The sequence below is a fragment of the Larus michahellis genome, chromosome 1 (genome assembly GCF_964199755.1).
Source record: "Larus michahellis chromosome 1, bLarMic1.1, whole genome shotgun sequence".
Taxonomy (NCBI): domain Eukaryota; kingdom Metazoa; phylum Chordata; class Aves; order Charadriiformes; family Laridae; genus Larus; species Larus michahellis.
In genome coordinates this window covers 150854248-150872080 of record NC_133896.1, presented here as the reverse complement: position 1 = coordinate 150872080, position 17833 = coordinate 150854248, and the positions used below count along the sequence as shown (strand labels likewise).

The 17833-nt window shown below is 38.4% G+C and overlaps 1 protein-coding gene across 39 annotated transcripts in view; it reads left to right on the top strand.

Moving 5' to 3' along the window:
• INPP4A (inositol polyphosphate-4-phosphatase type I A) overlaps positions 1 to 17833 on the top strand; it is a 133261-nt gene that overhangs the window by 59204 nt on the left and 56224 nt on the right. For 3 of the 39 annotated variants that reach the window (XM_074608585.1, XM_074608596.1, XM_074608607.1), the window contains one exon: positions 3172 to 3321. The exons of the other annotated variants lie outside the window; for them this stretch is intronic. The gene's annotated coding sequence lies outside the window, so the exon portion shown is untranslated. The remainder of the gene's footprint in view (positions 1 to 3171; positions 3322 to 17833) is intronic. 39 annotated transcript variants of the gene reach the window in all.

Genomic DNA, 17833 nt, shown 5'->3' with positions numbered 1-17833 from the left:
AAGGACTGAGTTTGAATAATACCTTAAATGAAGGCATGATCAGATTGAGTAGAACCTGAATGCAGGGAGAGGGACAGAAAGAAGGGTAAGAGGACATGATGATACATAGCTAAAGAGAACAGCTGTAGAGGACACAGAGTTAGGGAGAAGGCGGCAGCAGAATTTCAGATGTTTTAACTGTCTGGAGACTGCAATGATCTGTGGGTTATTACTTTATTTCTTTACTATGATGACTTCTGTCTCTTTTTACGAGTATTTAACCTACGTTATGTTCTGTGCAAGCAGAAAAATAAATTAAGGGTTTTCTGGAATTAAATGCTACTCTAGACATAGTGCTTAGAGATATCGTTTAGTGATGGGTTTTGTCAGAGTTAGGTTGATGATTGGACTAGATGATCTGAAAGGTCCCTTCCAACCTAGGCAATTCGATGACTCTATGATTCTTAAATAAAGGCATTTAAAATGTTTGGAACATTATCCTATCCAAGCTTACATTCAGTTCAGTAACATATTCACTTTACTCCTGTGTTTGCATTTTAATTATAAAGCTGTTACACTGTTCAAATTACAAAGTGTCCAGTACCTAATTGTTAATAATCTCAGCATTATCCCTGGGAGATACATAGATGAAGTACCACAGAATCATTATGAGGATTTCAGGAATAATTATTTCACTAAAACATACTGAGAGGATTAACACTTAATCCGAACCATCTAAACCAACCCTCAAAATCAGCTGCCTACCATCCTACTTTCATTCTGGGAAACTATGCATATGGATCATTTCCTACTTCCAGTGTCACTTTCCATATAGCCATGAAGATAAGATAGGAAATGATCATGCGGGTCCTCAAGTCCCAACTTCCATACATCAAAAGGTCTGACTGTGCAGTACCAACACTTGGCAACTTTCTGTATGGTCTCCAAGGCTAGGTGGAATACAATAGCTTGAAGCACTGTCATAAAAGACAAAGATCTTCAGTGATAGTATGCCTCAGACTGGGGCATTGCCGGCCTGCTAGTCTCTGCAGAATAAATAGAAGAAAAAGCTCCTTGTTATTTTTAGCTTTAGTGCATGATTTTTCATAACTTTTGGGAGGGCAGGGAAGATGGGCTTTAAATACCTGAGGTCATATTTTCATATATGTATCTTTAATCTGAACTCAGACGTCTCAATAAAAGTCCTTTGTAGACACCAAGTACTTGAAGCCCTTGGCGAAGTCAGGAGCAGTTGTCAGTGATCTGAGGTCTCCGAGGAAGTCAAGTCAGTCTTAAAGTCTGCATCAGGAGAAATCTTGATTTTTCCATTCATTTCAGTAGTACCGAAGCTTATATTTATGCATGTTCTCATGTGCTACCCCTAAGCTGAACCAGAGTTTATTGAGGTGCCCCGTAAGTGTTAACTTAGGCAGACCCCAAGTAGAAGTTTTTAGCCGCGATATTCAGAAGGAATCTTAACTGGCTGCCTGTTTTGAATGTTGTGTGATGTGTACACACAGCTACAAATGTACTTCTAAAGCACCAGGATGCACAACTCACACTTCTGCTATTTGAAGAATGAATCAATAAGTAGGTGTCTTAAAATTCAGGCCCAATTTGCCTGAAGGAGGCAACATGCACAAATATCACCTTTTAACAGGATGATTGCTTTCAGCTCAAGGCATAGAAAAGCCAGTTTGGGTCAAAAAAAGAGTTTGAAATTGCAGACTAAGGGAATGTTTTGTATGCTTTTAAGGTATTTTTTGCAAATCTTTTGTATGTGTGTGGCAAGCTGATAGAGGTACAAAAGTGCTAAAACAAGAAAAGGAAAAAAGAAAAAACTTTCATACATCCTATCGAACAAGTTTTTTGAACTGGATAGTGTATTTATCCTTTTAAAAAGCCTTTAAATTTTGTCAAGAAAATTATGCCTTGGCACAAAAACTTTTTCAGATGTCGCATGTTTGAGTGACCCAACAAATTGGAAAGTCTACATGAACATACCCAACAGTTTGTGAATATAAGACATTGTACTGAATGATGGGAATCTAAGGTACCGTGCAGCTCTTAAAGAGGCTTGTGTAAAAGAGATCCCAGAAGCATCTCAGATTCTCACTAGGATTTTCCATATCAAGTCAAACAAGGGTCCTAGCTATATCTTGCTGTATATCTTGTGATTTGGGGATCTCAGGAGCTTTCAGGAAGTCTTGAGTATTTTGCTTATCATTTCACACAGCATTTTGTAATGTTAGAAGCATGACCTGGTTTTTGCATCTCCCCTATTCTAAAAGCAGTCAGACTTTCTGGCTGTCAGAGTGACTTTTTAAGTTGCTATATTGGGAATTCACAAATTGGGAATTTCTTAGAGGTACCTTTTATTTATATGTAATGAAAATACAGATCTGTTACTGAGATTTTTTTAGAGGATTTTTATTACTTGATACTATTAAATGTTATATGTCTTAGGAAATCGAAAATGTGATCTAGACAACTTCAGGCTCGTTAATTTGACTTTAATAACCTTAGAAAATTTTTTGAAGGAGTGAATAATTAAAGACATGGGAGTTGAGTGGAAGGAGGATGAAACATGACCTATTTTGCTAAGATGGGTCATGTCAGACTGACCTAGTATCTTTTTTTAATAAGAAAGTAGTTTATCTAGAAAAAGAAAAAATGTGCTAGATCTGGTCTCTCTGGATTCTACTGAACCATTTAACATGGTGCTTCATCACAATTACTGTTCAAGGTGGAGGAAGATGAGGTTAGTGTAAGAACTGCATAAACTCACGCAAATAACTGGCACAAGTAGAAATAACAGGAGGTAGGTATATGAGATTAATGATTCTTTGGGATTTGACTTGCTTAGTTTTCTTGAGGCTTTTTTGTTGTTTTTGAGTTGATTTTGTTGTTATGTTGTACTGAAAGCAGGCTGTTGAAACTTGCTGATGGGAGAAGGATATTAATTTCCAGTACATTCCAGTGGAATGACTATACAATTAATTGTACAATTAGGTAATACTAAAGGGATGGAATTCAACCCAGCAAATTGTCAGGCCACACACTGGCAGGAATTCACTTACTGAATTTAACCTTGGTGTCAAAATTAGCAGTCCTAAGTTCTTACATAATCAGTGGAAAGAGGCAGATTTTTAATTAGGCACGCAACTCCTGCCTTTCTCTCTTGACTGTTAGCAGAGCCTAGGCACCTGACTCTGGCATCTGTGATGAACATCTGAAATTGGATTGTGCTACAGCCTCAGCTTAGGAAGTAGTACAACAACTTTTCCTACAAACAGGGAGTTCAACAACGGAGCATTTTGAAGGAGAAAGGCCTATGTGAGGGTAAGTGGGTTCGAGTTTGTCTCTAGTCTGTCAGTTTGACACCATCATGAAAGTGATGGATAGGATCAAGGTAAGTGACAGGAGAGGTATTTCCAATTGAGGGAGGGCACCTCATCTGGGTGCATCTGGGCTGGGACCTGATCTGGAATAAATGTGCAACACTTCTTGCGATATCCAAGAAACTTCATTTCAGTGCGTCTCAGATGCAGAGAAAAGCTGCAGGGATGATCAAAGGAATGATATTACAAGAGAGGTCTGAAACAGCTGTGTTGGATATGTCAGGAAGACTAACAAAATGGGTGTAATTGCTGCAGCTATGCTGCTGGGGTCATGGGGAGCTTTGGAATGTGGCCGATATCAGCTAGGTGATAGCTAACAAGCAGGATGTCTCTAGTCCACCAGAAGACTAAAGAAAGTCTATGTGTAACAATATGGTATTATAGGAAGTTTATGATACAGAAACAGAAATGTCCAGACATGATTTAGAGGTGATGTGAACTGAGTATATATGGTGCTTCTTAGTGACTGGAGTTTGTGTGTGTACCTAGCATATGGATAAAATATTTAACTGACATAGATATGCATAGTGATAATCCCATAATATATGACAATAGTCAGTAGAAGAATGCTTGATGTACATCTAAGGAAGAGCTTAAAGATTTATGAAGAGCAATGATTGCTTGGATTCATTGGATTTAGGCTGTTTGGCACCTTGTGCTTTTTGATCACTCATATAGTGTGATACTTGCCGTCTACTGCATTGCCCTGCAGTTTCCCTGCACTGCACAGGGAAAGCTGTGGGATAAATCAGGCATCAAGTGAATTTGTAGGGCTGGACAAAGGCATGTTAAGTTTAGCCTATGACAAAGATACCTTTAGAAACAGACTGCTGGGCAGTAAACTCGTGACCATTGAGAGAAAAGCTTGCTCTGAAGCGAAAACTGTGAAGATCCCTGATGTGTCTGTCGTGACAAATGACGGGTGCAGTACTTACAGTCAGTGACAGCCCTTGCCCCAGATATCTCCTTAGTTTGACAAATGCTTAAACTTTAACTGTATGTTGCTGAAGAACTGTCCTTTGTCTAGATGCTAGTTTGTCCCAACACCAGGTTTGAAAAGGAGCTGAATTCTTTCAGCAAGGGTGAGTAATGTGCTTTCTGCTCTGTTGCAAATCCTGACTGGCTCTAAGTGGCTTTATCAGCTATTAAGACATTGATCGGGTCATTCTTTAGCAGAATTATCGGTAAAATAACAGGAGGGAAATGCCACTGCGAGAAACCTTTTAATGTACTTCCGGCAATGTTATGTTTAGTTCTCTAGTTATTTGTTTATTAATAAGTGCTTAGCTTGTGTTTCTGAGATTCTTAAGTGCATAGCAGAATATCAGGAGAGAATAGTATGGCTTCTCTTTTTTTTTTCCTGCTTTCTAATTAATCATTACATAGTGTACTAAGTCGTTATTGTTCTGTGGTAAAAACAATCGTGTGATGATCTCACAGTCCTTACTTGGAAAATTGCCACAGTGAAGAAAAAATACTATTTATGGACTGAATTGTCAATAGTTTGGAAGGGGGTATTCTGTTGGAAACAGTCTGAGAGGATGGAGGGCAAGAGGGAGGACTGAGAAGATAAGAGTGAAAATGTGTGAGTGCTTTTTCAGGTTTATTGTTTATTAGAGTCATGGTCAACTCCCTTAGATTTATAATCTGTCCTAGTTTAGGTTTGGCCTTTTTTCTGTATTCTGGGTTTTATTTAGTACCAAGTCATGTTTTTCTGGCTAGTAAACTGGGGTTTTAATTTGAAAATCTGTCTAAGCCTCTTCCTGAGAGACAACACTTGGAGCATCTCAGGCCTACATGGCTGTCACTTATAAGGATGGCCAGAAAAATTGGAAGAACATCATTTGAAGAGGTTGCTGGAGAAGAAAAAGATGATCAGGGATGGAATTCCGCCTCTTTAAGTTTCAGGAAAAAGGCATCTTACGCTTCTATTGAGGAAGAAAAGGAAATAGAGGAATTTCTAGCAAACCTTTCCTTCCCATCACAGTGTTTTGGGTTTTTTCTTTTTTGGGGAGGGGATGGATGAAATAAGTGCAAATGAAGAGACAAAGAGTATTGTCAGATTTGGAATACTTCCCTGGTCTGCCCAAGAACTGTTTTAGAACATTATTAAACATGAGATGTTGGAGTGCAAATTTAATCCTGTTTCTAGTCTCTTAAGATAGCTGTTTAAAAGTCAGAAAGAATTACCTTTTGAAGGTTCCTATCTCTCTGTACTCAATTCTAACTATTTGCCTATTTTGCTTAACTTCAGTACAGCTCAGTGAAGTGAATCCCATCCAAAGAGTATACATCTTGCTTAACATTTTCATAGCATGGTGTTTAGTCAGAGTAAACACTGTCCTCATGATTTGTTCAAACAGATTCTTAAACAGTAATAAAAAATGAAATAATTTTGTACAATGAAATAGGGTCTATGTGAACTGTATCTCTGCTGAAATGTATGCAGTACAAGACAGGTTGTTCTAATTTACTTGGATCTTTCTGTCATGGTGCTTTTAATGGTAAATTTTTCTGTTTGGATAGATTATATGCTATAAAAACTAAAAATAAAATATGCCAAGGTATTCTGGGGGTTTGTAGGCAAGCATGACAGAGAGAATATGAATTTCTTCTTCAAATGTGTTCATGCTAATTTTGCTTTGAAACAAAGATATATTCATTTGGGAATATTTTTATTCAAGATTTTTCTGTAATTTCCATATTAAAAAAATCTTAGTGCAAATCCTGCTAGACTTTAACCCCAGAAATGCCTAAAACACAAAGATGAGATAGTCTGAAAGATGTATTCTGGCTCAGACCCTTGTGAGAGTTTACTCTCCTTGAAAGCATTTAAAAAATAGTCTGTCTGAAATTGTACTTTAGTGTTGAATTTTTGCCCATGTTAACATAAGCAAACAAAGAAAAAGAAAAAAAAAGGTGTTGCTCAGCTGTTAGCACTAAGCTATTTTTAGTGGGACATTTGAGCATTGATCTGGTGTTTCTGAAAGGAGACATTTTCACTGTGATTGTGCATGTTCACATAAGCAGATTTGTCTAAAGGAAGGTTGCTGGGATTTGGGATAAGGTGATTTTTGGAGCTGTTCCAGACAGCTGCCAAATACTCTCAAACATCCAAAGTGGAGGTGTAGAGAGAAATGGTTGTGTGGAGGAAACTCCAGCTGTGTAAACCTACATGTTTGGTAGTGTGTCCTGGAAACATCTTGGATAGTGGTGTTTCCACCACTTTGGTTGGGTGCTTCATTCCATAATTTTGGAATTCATGGAATTTGGAATCCATAATAACAAAGCTCCATCCCATAAGGGAGCCAGGCTCCATTTAATAAATATGCCCATTAATACAGACAGGTACCTTAGTCTTCAGTGAAGACTGTTAGCACTTGATGAACAAGGCCTGACTTTAGAAGCTAAACTTGTTTGAACCAAAGCACCAACTATGATTTTTATGGGTGGTGGGAGGAAAAGCAGCTACCTTTCGTTGATTTTCCTTTTTTAAAGGTCATCTTTAGGCTTTAAGGTGTGGGGTAAAGATCTTGTCTTCAGTCTAAAGAGAGGGGAAACTTTTTCTCTAGCTAAACTACCACAACAGAAACTAAAGGAAAACACTCCTGAAATATTTTCAACACTTTTATTCCTGGGATTCCCTGTGTTCTTTTTCTTTTAATGCATGGGCCCGGGCCAATACAGGAACTCTATGACTATACTATGAAGAAAATGAATAATCTTTAGGAAAGGAAAAAATTTAACACCTTCCCTACAGAAATAAAGTAACAGCATCAGGAAAGAAAACTGTTAAAAACCAAAATGAAAGAGTATCGAATTAGTGATTGGAATATCATGGTATTAATCGGTTGGTAATGGGAATAAAGAAAAGCTGATAAACAATCAGACTCCATTCTGTTTGTCTCAATACAGCAAAAACAAATTTTTAATTAAATCCTCCTTCTATTCACTGTTACTGGGAGAGGACTTTCTTGCTTTCTAATTCCATGTGTGTATGTATATATGTGTATATATATATATAAATAGTTTAGTTTAGTTCTCTGGATTTTTTTGTGATGTTATTTGAATATTTATTAGAAGATCTATGAGTATTTTCAAATGCCAGTCTACGAAGCTTTAAGCTTGGCATAGGATTGCAGTTATATATCAATATAAGTGATTCTTGTGTTTTCATTGTTAGTGAAAAATATGTTATCACTACTTCTGTTTGTTATTCTCTTACAGTTCATAGACTACATAAATAGGAACTAAGTAAAAAGAAATCAGAGTTTTAGGGGATTTTTAATCTCTTGAACAATAAGGTAGGAGATAATGTTCTAGGTTAACTGATGCACTCTCAAACAGATGAATTCTTTGCGCGTTCAAGGTGAGTTCTTTAACAGTACACTTGAATGGCTGTTGAAGAGAAATTCTGAAAAAATGTGTTTTGTAAACATATCAGACACATGTAGCACTTAGTAATAGCTTGAAAGGTAGCATTTTGTTTCTGAATTACAAACTTAATATTTTCTGGTTTGTTTCACTGATATTTGTCTATGAATCAGCTTTGAAATCACTATACTATAACAGGAAGAAAAGCCTTTTCTATTTTGGATTCATAAGTATGACAAATCAGCTTTGTTTTGTATGGTGCCTGTTGGTACATTTTATCCTCAGACAAACAATCAGTTATATGTGTCGGCCCATTTGCTTTGATGGGTTAAGTAATAGTTATAATGTCCAATAACCCTGCCACACAGTCTTTTATTTCTTTGAGAAGGAAAGTTGGGAGTGCTTTCAGATAGTATTTGACGCCAAGGAGGAAAAATGGAAAGAAAAAGTTCTTAAGGACTGATTTTTCAAGAAAGCACAGCTGGGGGCAAAAGTGACTCCGGGAGCAGTGGTTACGGATCCCCATGGACAAAATGATGCCCAGAGCATTGGGTATGAGTGGTGTCAAGTGACTGTATTTTGTCATATATGTTTGTTGATGTTTATTCAGCTTTATGGAGAAATGCACTTATTGGTACTTGAGATTGTCTGTAATTGAGAGCTTGGATATCTTGCTATGCAGTGAAAGGAAGAGGCAAGCACAGACAAAAAAATTATCATGATTTCCTCCAAGTCTTAAAGTAAAAGCAGTTTGTAATTTCCCAGTGCAGCTTCAGTCATCTGGAGCAGCTCTTCTTGGTCTTGTTTAAAAACTGTCCTTTTTTTCCCTTCCCCAGGAGCACCAATAAGTATTTGGCATCCATTACAAAACATCTTTCATTAGACTGGACAAAATCAGTATGCTAAATAGGAGCCTCACAGAGCAGGAAAGATCCTTTCTATATCCTGCTGCATCCATCGCTACAGAGATGGCACTGGCATATTGTAACTTAATGTTTTGGCTTTGAAATCATATAGCACAAAAGGAGTAACTGTCCTGAGGTCAGTTTCCATATTAGTGATCAAAAAGGAAAATCTGAACATGAGACCTGAAAAGATTGTGGTTGTAGGGGTGCCTCAAAAAGAGACACAGCAACTACCACATGGTCATGGCTTTTCCAGAACTGAGGAGAAATTCATAGTATGTTTTTCGCTATTGACTCCTGCAATCTGATTTGTAATCTTGGCAGATTAAAGAGTTCTTTTACAATATGACAGATCACATTAGGAAAAACCTTTTGGATAAGTGTTTGCAAACTCTATTCTCGATTACGCAGGAGTGACCTGGGCATGTCACTGGGGAGGAAAAGAGAATGTATTTTAACACTAGTTATTTGGATGCCGCATTGTCCACTCCCAGGCAACGTAATTTTATCTACCGTTGTAAAAGGCAGATATAGCTGCAGTTTCATGCCGTTTGCTTTTATGACAGTTTAACTGCAAGCAAACCTATCCATTTGTGTAGTGGTCATATTTTAGAAATGGAAATATTAATAAATATGTTAACTTTTGCACCTTCTACCTGACTGTGCAGTCAAACTTCTATACCTTTTCACCCCCTCTGGATCTCTGAAAACATTCCTCCATTTGTAAGATTGGAGTTTACAGTACCAATCATTTAAATTAGCTAAACTGCTTGTGAGGCTTAAGTTATATAAAAACTTGTAGTGCAGCAGAAGTGTAGAGAACAGTATTTTTTTGGCTCTCACAGTCTTTATTGTGAACCAATAAAGGAGCTGCATACCCAGGATTGATTAGCACTTCGATAATTTCATAGCCAAGATAAGGATGCAATTTGGTAGCTCATTGCGTGTGGAATTCTCCTTAAAATCTGTGTATTACCACAGAGACATCCCTCAGATACTTAGCCACAGAGCTGTTCAGAATAGAAGAGTTAACAAAGTGCTTGTTGAATGCATGCTAATACCACTGTTTCTGCATCATCCTTTAGTAGCCTGAATTTTCATAGGGATTTTACACTGTTGTTGCTTTAGTATTAAAAGATCCCCAGGGCTTGGGTTGAGTGCTAGTCTCCTATTCCTTCATTCATTAGACTTGCTTCATTCATTAGACTTCATTCCCCATAGGTAATGCCGGACTCAGATTTTTCTTTAACTCACTTTTATTTGGGTTAGCAAATTGCTTGTTTGGGTTTTTTTGTAAGTGTGTACCTCATAAAGAACTATTTGCCATGTAGGGTTTCAGTTACAGTTTGTTTTTATTTTCCTTGTTGAAAACTATTACTTTTTTTTTTCTTAATTGGATAAACAAGTTATTATTAGACTTTCCCTTTTCAGAATTGGAAAATGCCCAGAAAGGCTTTAGCTCACACTTTCCAAACACAAATTTACTTCTAAATTGAGACCAAACATGGAAGAATTTAGAATGTTAGGTGAATAATTTGTGTAGTTATGAGCAGATGGAAACAAAGTAAAATGAAAAAAAATTAGTCTTGACAAATAACTGTTTGATTCTTACAATGTTTAAGTTGGTGGTTTTAAATTGTCCGTGAACTATGCAAATAAGTTAGTGGGAAAAGACTGAGGAAAGCAAGCCTACGATCAGTAGCTTTAAATTAGCTTGTACCAAAGGGTTCTTCTGTAAAATTTTCAGGGAGTTTTCAATCAGAAAAGATTGAAAGCTATTGATATAAGAGTTTAATAATGTCCCATTTCATTTTTTCTTAGTTCTTGCGGTTCAAAGAGTTAAAAAGTTTGGGTTTATGACATTTACTGTTTTAAAATAGTCATTTGACGAAGATACATTACAGTGACGTCTGTGATTCACCGTGACAGTTTTGTGGGGCAGATGATCATTTAATGTTTTCAGTGGAAGCAAATAGATTGTGCTTGGAGCATGGATGTTATCCCAGTGATCACAAACTGTCCTGACAATGTTATGTCTAGCTCTCATTCTTGCATCTTTAGTCTATAAAAACTCTCTAAATTAAGCTGTAGAGATGAGATCTGCATGACCTTAAAAAGCTGGAAATAGTAAAATTAGTGCTTCCAACTGTTGAAAAATTTCTCTCCTAAAACACTGGATGACAACAGCGTCTGCTGGTACAAGTAAACAGTGAAGAATGGCACTAAATTCCATACCTGTGCTGTTACACTCAATATCTTTTTTATGGGCAAAGATGAAAAACACCTTAAATCTAAAGGCAAGAAGTTGTTGTTGTTATTATAATTAAAGTGTTTACAGTCTAATCCAGGACTCATTACTTGTTCAGATCTAATAATTACAGGAAAAGAAAGAATGCTTCTGTACAGGGGCAAGTCTCAACAAATAACAATACAGTTAAAGTCATTGAACATACAAAGTGTCTGCCTTTTTGTCCTGCTGTAATGCTCACCATTCCCCTGCTCCTCTGGGTCTTAAGTTGGGTTCATTCTGGTAGTGGGTATGTGGAGAGATGTTTCAGTAGTTGTCAGCATCTAAAGGACTTCAGATGCTGACAGGGGGAATATGATGTTTATGTTGATAGTTTCTTCTTCGTCACTCTAGGATCCACTTGGGGTCATTTTTATGTTTGCTAACAAGCTTTTAAACTTGGCTCTTTCTTCATTGGTCTGCAGCTCCTCATTACATCTGAATTTACAATATGTGGTACCTTACATACACGTTAGATACTATTTCTTTGTTCTGTTTATTACCTCTAAAACCGGTTTTGTCCAGCCTCAAGTCTGCAGTTCTTTAAGTGACCATGGGTGAGCTGTCCGCAGTGCCTCCAAGCATCAGTTCTGTACCCTATCTCTTTCTATCCCATGCTCATACTCCGTTCTGTCCTGTGTCTCCGCTTCTCAAGTCCTCTGCTATCATACCAGGCCTGTGTTTTTCTGCGCTACATCATTGTGTTAGAATTGTAAAATAATGATGGTACCACGCAAAGATAAACAAAAGTAAAAACAAATTAGCCACAGACATCTGGGCAGTTGGAAAAATTGTTGTTAAGACTAAACCAAGTTTAATTGCAGGCTAAAACAAAGTTGCAGGCAGGTCAAGAAAAGTTCAGACAAAGCAAGCCTGAAAAGCCTAAGTCATCGGGGTTTGCAAGCCACCCTACAAGGCTTACAGCCAGTCACTAGTGATGGCAATATGGTATTACAGGGCTACAGGGTAACAGTGCTGCAAGGGCCAACAATGAACTCTGGTAATATATTAGCTGTCATGTTACCACCATCTGTTAAATACAGAGATCTGGGTCTGATGCCCAGCTCAGAAAGTTCCTAGGGTGCTTGTCAGCTGAATCTGAGGGTGCAAACCTGGAGATGCCTCATAAAATACCAGTACTGCTCATTATACTGTTTTTCTCAGCCTCTCGCGCTGCCTGCTCTCAGAGAGGACTCCAGGCCTGATTACCCTTCTGCTCTGACCCAGTCTTTATATTCAGCTTTTGGTCCTGCCTTTTAGCCAGAAGCTACTGCCTCTCTAGCAGGGACAGCGGATATAGGAATGTGTGCCCATACTGAGATGCAATTCAGTATCTTAAGTTTAAACTGTTGCTGAAAGTGGCTTTGATGAGATGGTGGGCTATAAACTTGTGTGGATGAAATGCAGGTAGCTGTTCTCGTCTGGGCCAAAAGAGTAAGACAGGTAGCTGTGGGCAGAAACATCATCTCTGCCGCCTTGCCTTGGAGGTTTGACTACTGAGGTAAGCAGCATGCTTATGAATTTCTGATAAGGTGTGGTGGGAGGCACTAAGAGTTATCAGGAGAAGCCGACGTCACTGTTGCTTGCCTTCAGCATGTAAAAATTGAGTCAAATATATCAGTCATGAGAGTGAGTTAGTCATGAACTCTAAGAACGGAAAGTAATTTGGGATGCATCCTTCACATTTTCAGGCTTTTCTGTATCCATGCGAAATTTGCTTTTAAAAATAGTGAGGTTCAGATAAACTTGGCCTGTAGTAACACACCAGTGTTGTAAGGCATGTTAGTGCCTGGAGAATTGACAAAACTCTGACATTTAAGCTCATATTTTTGAGCACTGAGTGCTGGAAGGAACTCAGCACTAATATATGCCCTTTGTCCTTGCATAGCGTTTATATCTTTCTGTGATCGTTGCTATCATCCCTGCCGCACTCATTTTTTAAAATAAACTTTTGAAGCCCACTAACATACGTCAATTCTAAAGATTGATCAGTACTAGTTGCTGAAAGCAAACCAGTACATTGTGGTTACAATTATTTGAATATTGTTTTTAAAAGCCCTGGACTCAAGAAATCCATGGCCATACCCTATAGGAGTCTTAATTTTTGTCTGAATTTTGGACTGAAATGTTTATTACATTTGGTCTGTTAGTAGATGAGAGTGAAAGAAAGTTGTTATAGCAGAATATGCACAGCGCATACTGCAGCTCTACAAGTACTTCCTACCTTCTCTGTCTGAACAGACCACTTCAATCTGTAATATATTGGAGTGAGGAGACATGAACCTTCTAAGTAAGTACTCGCAACATTTTTATTTGTTCATGGCTGTTCATATATTTGCTCATTTTACACATTAAACCAATCAGAGTTGTAGTAACCTTTAGTAACTCTTTCCAAACTTTATTCTATCTCTGTGTTTTCTGTCTTATAGCTAGCATCATAATATCGACTACAAGAAATTTATTTTCTATAATAGCTCCTTTGTTCAATCACACCTCAACAAAGAATATAGTATTTCAGTAACGCTGATAGTCAAAGCTGGGAAACCTCAGGGGAATTTTCACAAGTAGGAGACAATTGTTGAAATATGATATTCTAATAGGAGTCTGCCGATCCTACATTGGAGAATGATTTGTAATCAAACTCATAGAAATAGTTCAGTGATATTTGGTGTGATTTCCTCTTATGAAGTCACTTCAATGACACACAAGCCACTTATGATCTATTTTTTTTGTAGGTCACATACTTTATTTATTCCAGTTTTGTGCTACTGATTTAAGCCTTCTAAATTCAGCAACCAAATATGACAAGTTTCAATATATTCCAAATATTTTTCCGTTATGTTTTAAAGTGACCCATGTCTGTCAATACATGTAATCTTTCCCACACGGTTGTGCTTCATTAGCTCTGCTACCAGCTAAGAATCCATTTAGTAAATGATATTGTCAGATCCTATTAGCAACAGTTCAGTTTATACTTGATGTGGACTTTGCTTTTTGCAAATGTGGTGAAGTGTACCTTCTGTTAAAATCCAGGTAACACATTAGTGAGCATGTTGGTCAGCAGGGTCAATTATGTTCCTGGTGCAATTACAGCTTTCTATGAACTATTAACTGGGCCTTGCTGACATCTTCCAATTTCTTTTTTCTTACCTAAATTCTAGATGTGCTGTCTACTGCTGATAATTGTCATCAGCACAGTCACTAAAAATAAACTATTGTTATTGACGTTGAAGTGTAGAAATGTTGGTTTCTCTGAAGTTACTGTCTTAGCCTGTTTTTTCTGAAGAACATCAGTAGTGTCCTTCCTTGTGACTTGCAATGAGCAGATGGTAACATTATGAGACCTCTGAAAGAATACTTTTTAATGTTTTCTGGCTTTGTTGGGAAATAAAATTGTGGCTTCCTTTTCTGAAAGAGACGTGTTTGTAGCAGTTCCTTGCCTATTGCAGAAAAGCTTGGACAAATTAGTGTATCTCACACTCTTGTCACTTCATTTCTCACTTCCCCTTCTCATTGCCCTTGGTCAGAATACGGCTGCTGTGACTCTGTTGTGAAGGGCAGGGAGGATGTGTATGTGTTTGTGTGTGCATATGGGAGGGAGATATGGGGAAACTGGGATATGAGATATGGGGAAACTGGGATAGCACGTGTGCAATCCACCAGCCTGGAGCGCGCCTGCTGCATTGGACAATGCAAACACAGGATAATGCAGTCCCTTTAGTCATCCTTGAGTCTCCTCTTGCTCCTTCCCAGGGCTTGTGTTCCTGAATAATTTCTAAATGTATAAGCATTTTTGAGTATATGAAACCTGTGTCTTGCTCAAGGCCCACTCAGAAATAGGTTTATTTCTTCTTTCACTGTCTGTCTTGAGGCATAGCTAATGGCTGACAGCTGACGAGCAATATCTTTTGCTTCGTTTAGTCCTGAGTTCTACCACTTCTTGAGAAGTAGTTCAGCAATCCATCCTTCCTCACATCTACCAGCCCTACTCCCTTTCAGCTGTCATCTCAGCTCACATCTGACTTTATCTGACTGGTGGAGAACCCTGTGTGAAACTCCATAGTTTCTCCTCACAACTTGGGCAAGAAAGCAAACCAAATGTTGTGGGTCTTTTTCCCAGATTCTAGGAATCTAGACAGGGTTTTCTGGATGACTTGGAAGTCTTTGACAGCAAAGTGGGGTCTGCGTGCTGTCTAAATAGATTGTCAAGGAAAATATTCAGAAACTGGCAAGACACTGAAGCAGCACGCTCCCCCCCCATTATATCTGACAGCATGATCATAACGTTAACCCATGTGGGAAAATGCAGTGTCAGGAAAGTAAACAAATGTTTAGACTGTGATCCTGGAGTGCAATCCTGTTGCATAGGTGAAGCTCAGTGGTTTCAGAGGAGAATGTGTGATCCCATCAAACACATGGAAGACAGTGCTAACAGTAGCCTGTTATTCCTGGGTTGTTTTGACCAGAATACACTAGCTTTAATTAGTGCTACATCAGTCTGTGAAGTGGATGAGTATTATAGGCAGATAGATTGGATAGTTCCCTAGACTTTTTGTTGTAATCCAAGCTCGACCGAAACTTCTGATTACAGATCCAGTTTCAGTGCTTTTATCCCTCTGTGTCTTCCGTGGTACCCCTCTCTCATTGCCTGTATGTTGGAGGATATTTTACTACCATCTGTCTGTAATCAACAGCAATGTGAAATCTTTAGCAAATGTTAAGGTGTTCCTGGTTCATCTCCATTTCAGGTCATAAACTCTTGGGGATTTTTTTGTTTTTTTTTCTGCCTTTGTTCACCTACCCCACCCTCTCCTACAGCAGGAGGAGGAGCTCAGAGAGGGGGTTAAGCTCTTTTTTCCAGTCAGAACAATGCTGTTTCTGCATCGTGAGCAGCATGGTTATGATGAAAGACTGCTTTAGAAGAGGCAGGCTTTAGGAGGGTGTCCAAAGGACTATCAAATTCAGAAATGTGTTTCCAGTCCGAACTTCTCAACGGAAAATATGTCTCCTGTTCTTATGGGCTTTTCCATGCCTGTATAGGTAGTGTGAGAACCCCTGGTCATGAAAGAAGTCATCCCATGCACAGGAAACTTCACCATGGTGTACCCAGCACTTTTCTTTGGAAGAGGGTAAAGGTTAATTTAGGGTAAAGATCATTTGTAAGATGTTTCAGTTTTTGTTGGTAAAACAACGGAGGAGGCTGAGAGGGTTGGACTGCTCTGTAGCAAGACTCATAATTTTCCATGGCTTTGTGCTGTACTCAACTTGATAAAAGCTGTTACGCAAAGTAGAACAGAGCTGTGCTTTTTCCTTTTTAGTTAGCAAACGTGTGTGTTACAAATGCTTACTTCCATCTGTGGGTGTCCATATTTTTGTGCTTATAGAAGGAGTACTGAAGTGTTGTGATGACAAGTGAAATTAAAACAATATCTCATTAAATTAAGAATGTTAATTGTATTTCAGTTGTGAATATGGACAAATAGTCTTAATTTGCAAAAAGAACTAACTGGCCTAAATTGCAGTTTTCTATTAAAAGTACTCAAATATATTAAGAGGTAAAATTAGGTTTTTAGATTAATTGAGTTTGATGAAGTTCATAGCAGGGAAGGATCAAGAAAAAAGTTTGTGACTTACAGATTTGTCTGTAACTAAGTGGGAGAAGGTGGACAGGAAAGCAAAGAGAAAGCAAGCTACTTTCTGCTGCTGAAATGGCCTTTTATCTAAATATCACTGAAAGGTTGCATTTCGGGATTTCCAGGCTGCACAAATACATTCATTATATCTTGTGGTAGTTTATTTCATTTTATTGTGGAAGACTTTCCCCTGCTCTTGCTGAGGTCACCCACTTGCTCATAATTCTGAAGAAGGCTTCAGAGAGGGACAAGAACACTCTTCAGGGAAAACTTATTGTTTTGTCCTTGGTAATCAAGATTCTGGTCAGTGGGAGAGGGGGACATTGAACCAGCTTGTGAGGAGAACCTAGACTTAAGGGGCAGATTGAGAGGGGGAAATACAGCTCCTTTATGGAGCTTATGGACTAGCACCTGCCAAGCGTGTTCTTGGTGGGGAAGTAATTTCAGTTAGAGGCAAAGGTCCATTATGGATGTTGGCACCACTTACTTTCTTTTGCCTTCCCAAGGGGTGTGGTAAGTGGGATGTCCTAGATCACAGGGTAGCTAAAGGGGAATGAAACTTTTGTCAGCCAATGGATCTGCAGTAGGCATAGTCTGTGCTGTAACCCCCACGAGTTTGGTCAGAAGAAAGAATCTGAATCAAGGTGTCAAGCTCATGGCTCTGAGTTTTCCCATTGTGATCTGTGTGAGATTCAGGACATTCTTTAAATGAGACAGAAGAGTGAAGTACAGAAGAATGAGACTTTAAAAAAAATAGCTCTTACTCAGTGTCGGTCTCTGCAGGTTTTCACTGGGAGCCGCTGTCCTTCAAGCTTACGTTCTGCTCTTGGGCAGCCTCTGCACCCATGAGTGATAGGGTTGGTCCAGAACTTCACCTCATATCCTGAAGCATGGTCCTTAAAGTTCCTTGTGTCTTCTTTGAAACAGCTGTTGGAGATGGGATGCTGGAATTGATGAAAGATTGGTCTTGAGCCAGCATGGCAAATCTTGTTTCACTACCACGGTTTTCTATGGTTGGAGGTAAAAAAAAAAAAAAAAGAAAAAGTCTGTATGCTCGTTATACTAGAGATGGTACTCTTACATGGAAGGCAAGGTAGTCATAACTTACCATATTCTGGTATTTTATCCTTTTCGTTATTTTGTCCATAATGATACAGTTAGTAGGATGTTAGTTGGAAACCTAGCCATGTTGCAGGTCCAAAATCTGTCTGCAGTATTAGTAAGGGCAAAGCCAAAGGCTATGCATAGGTGTAT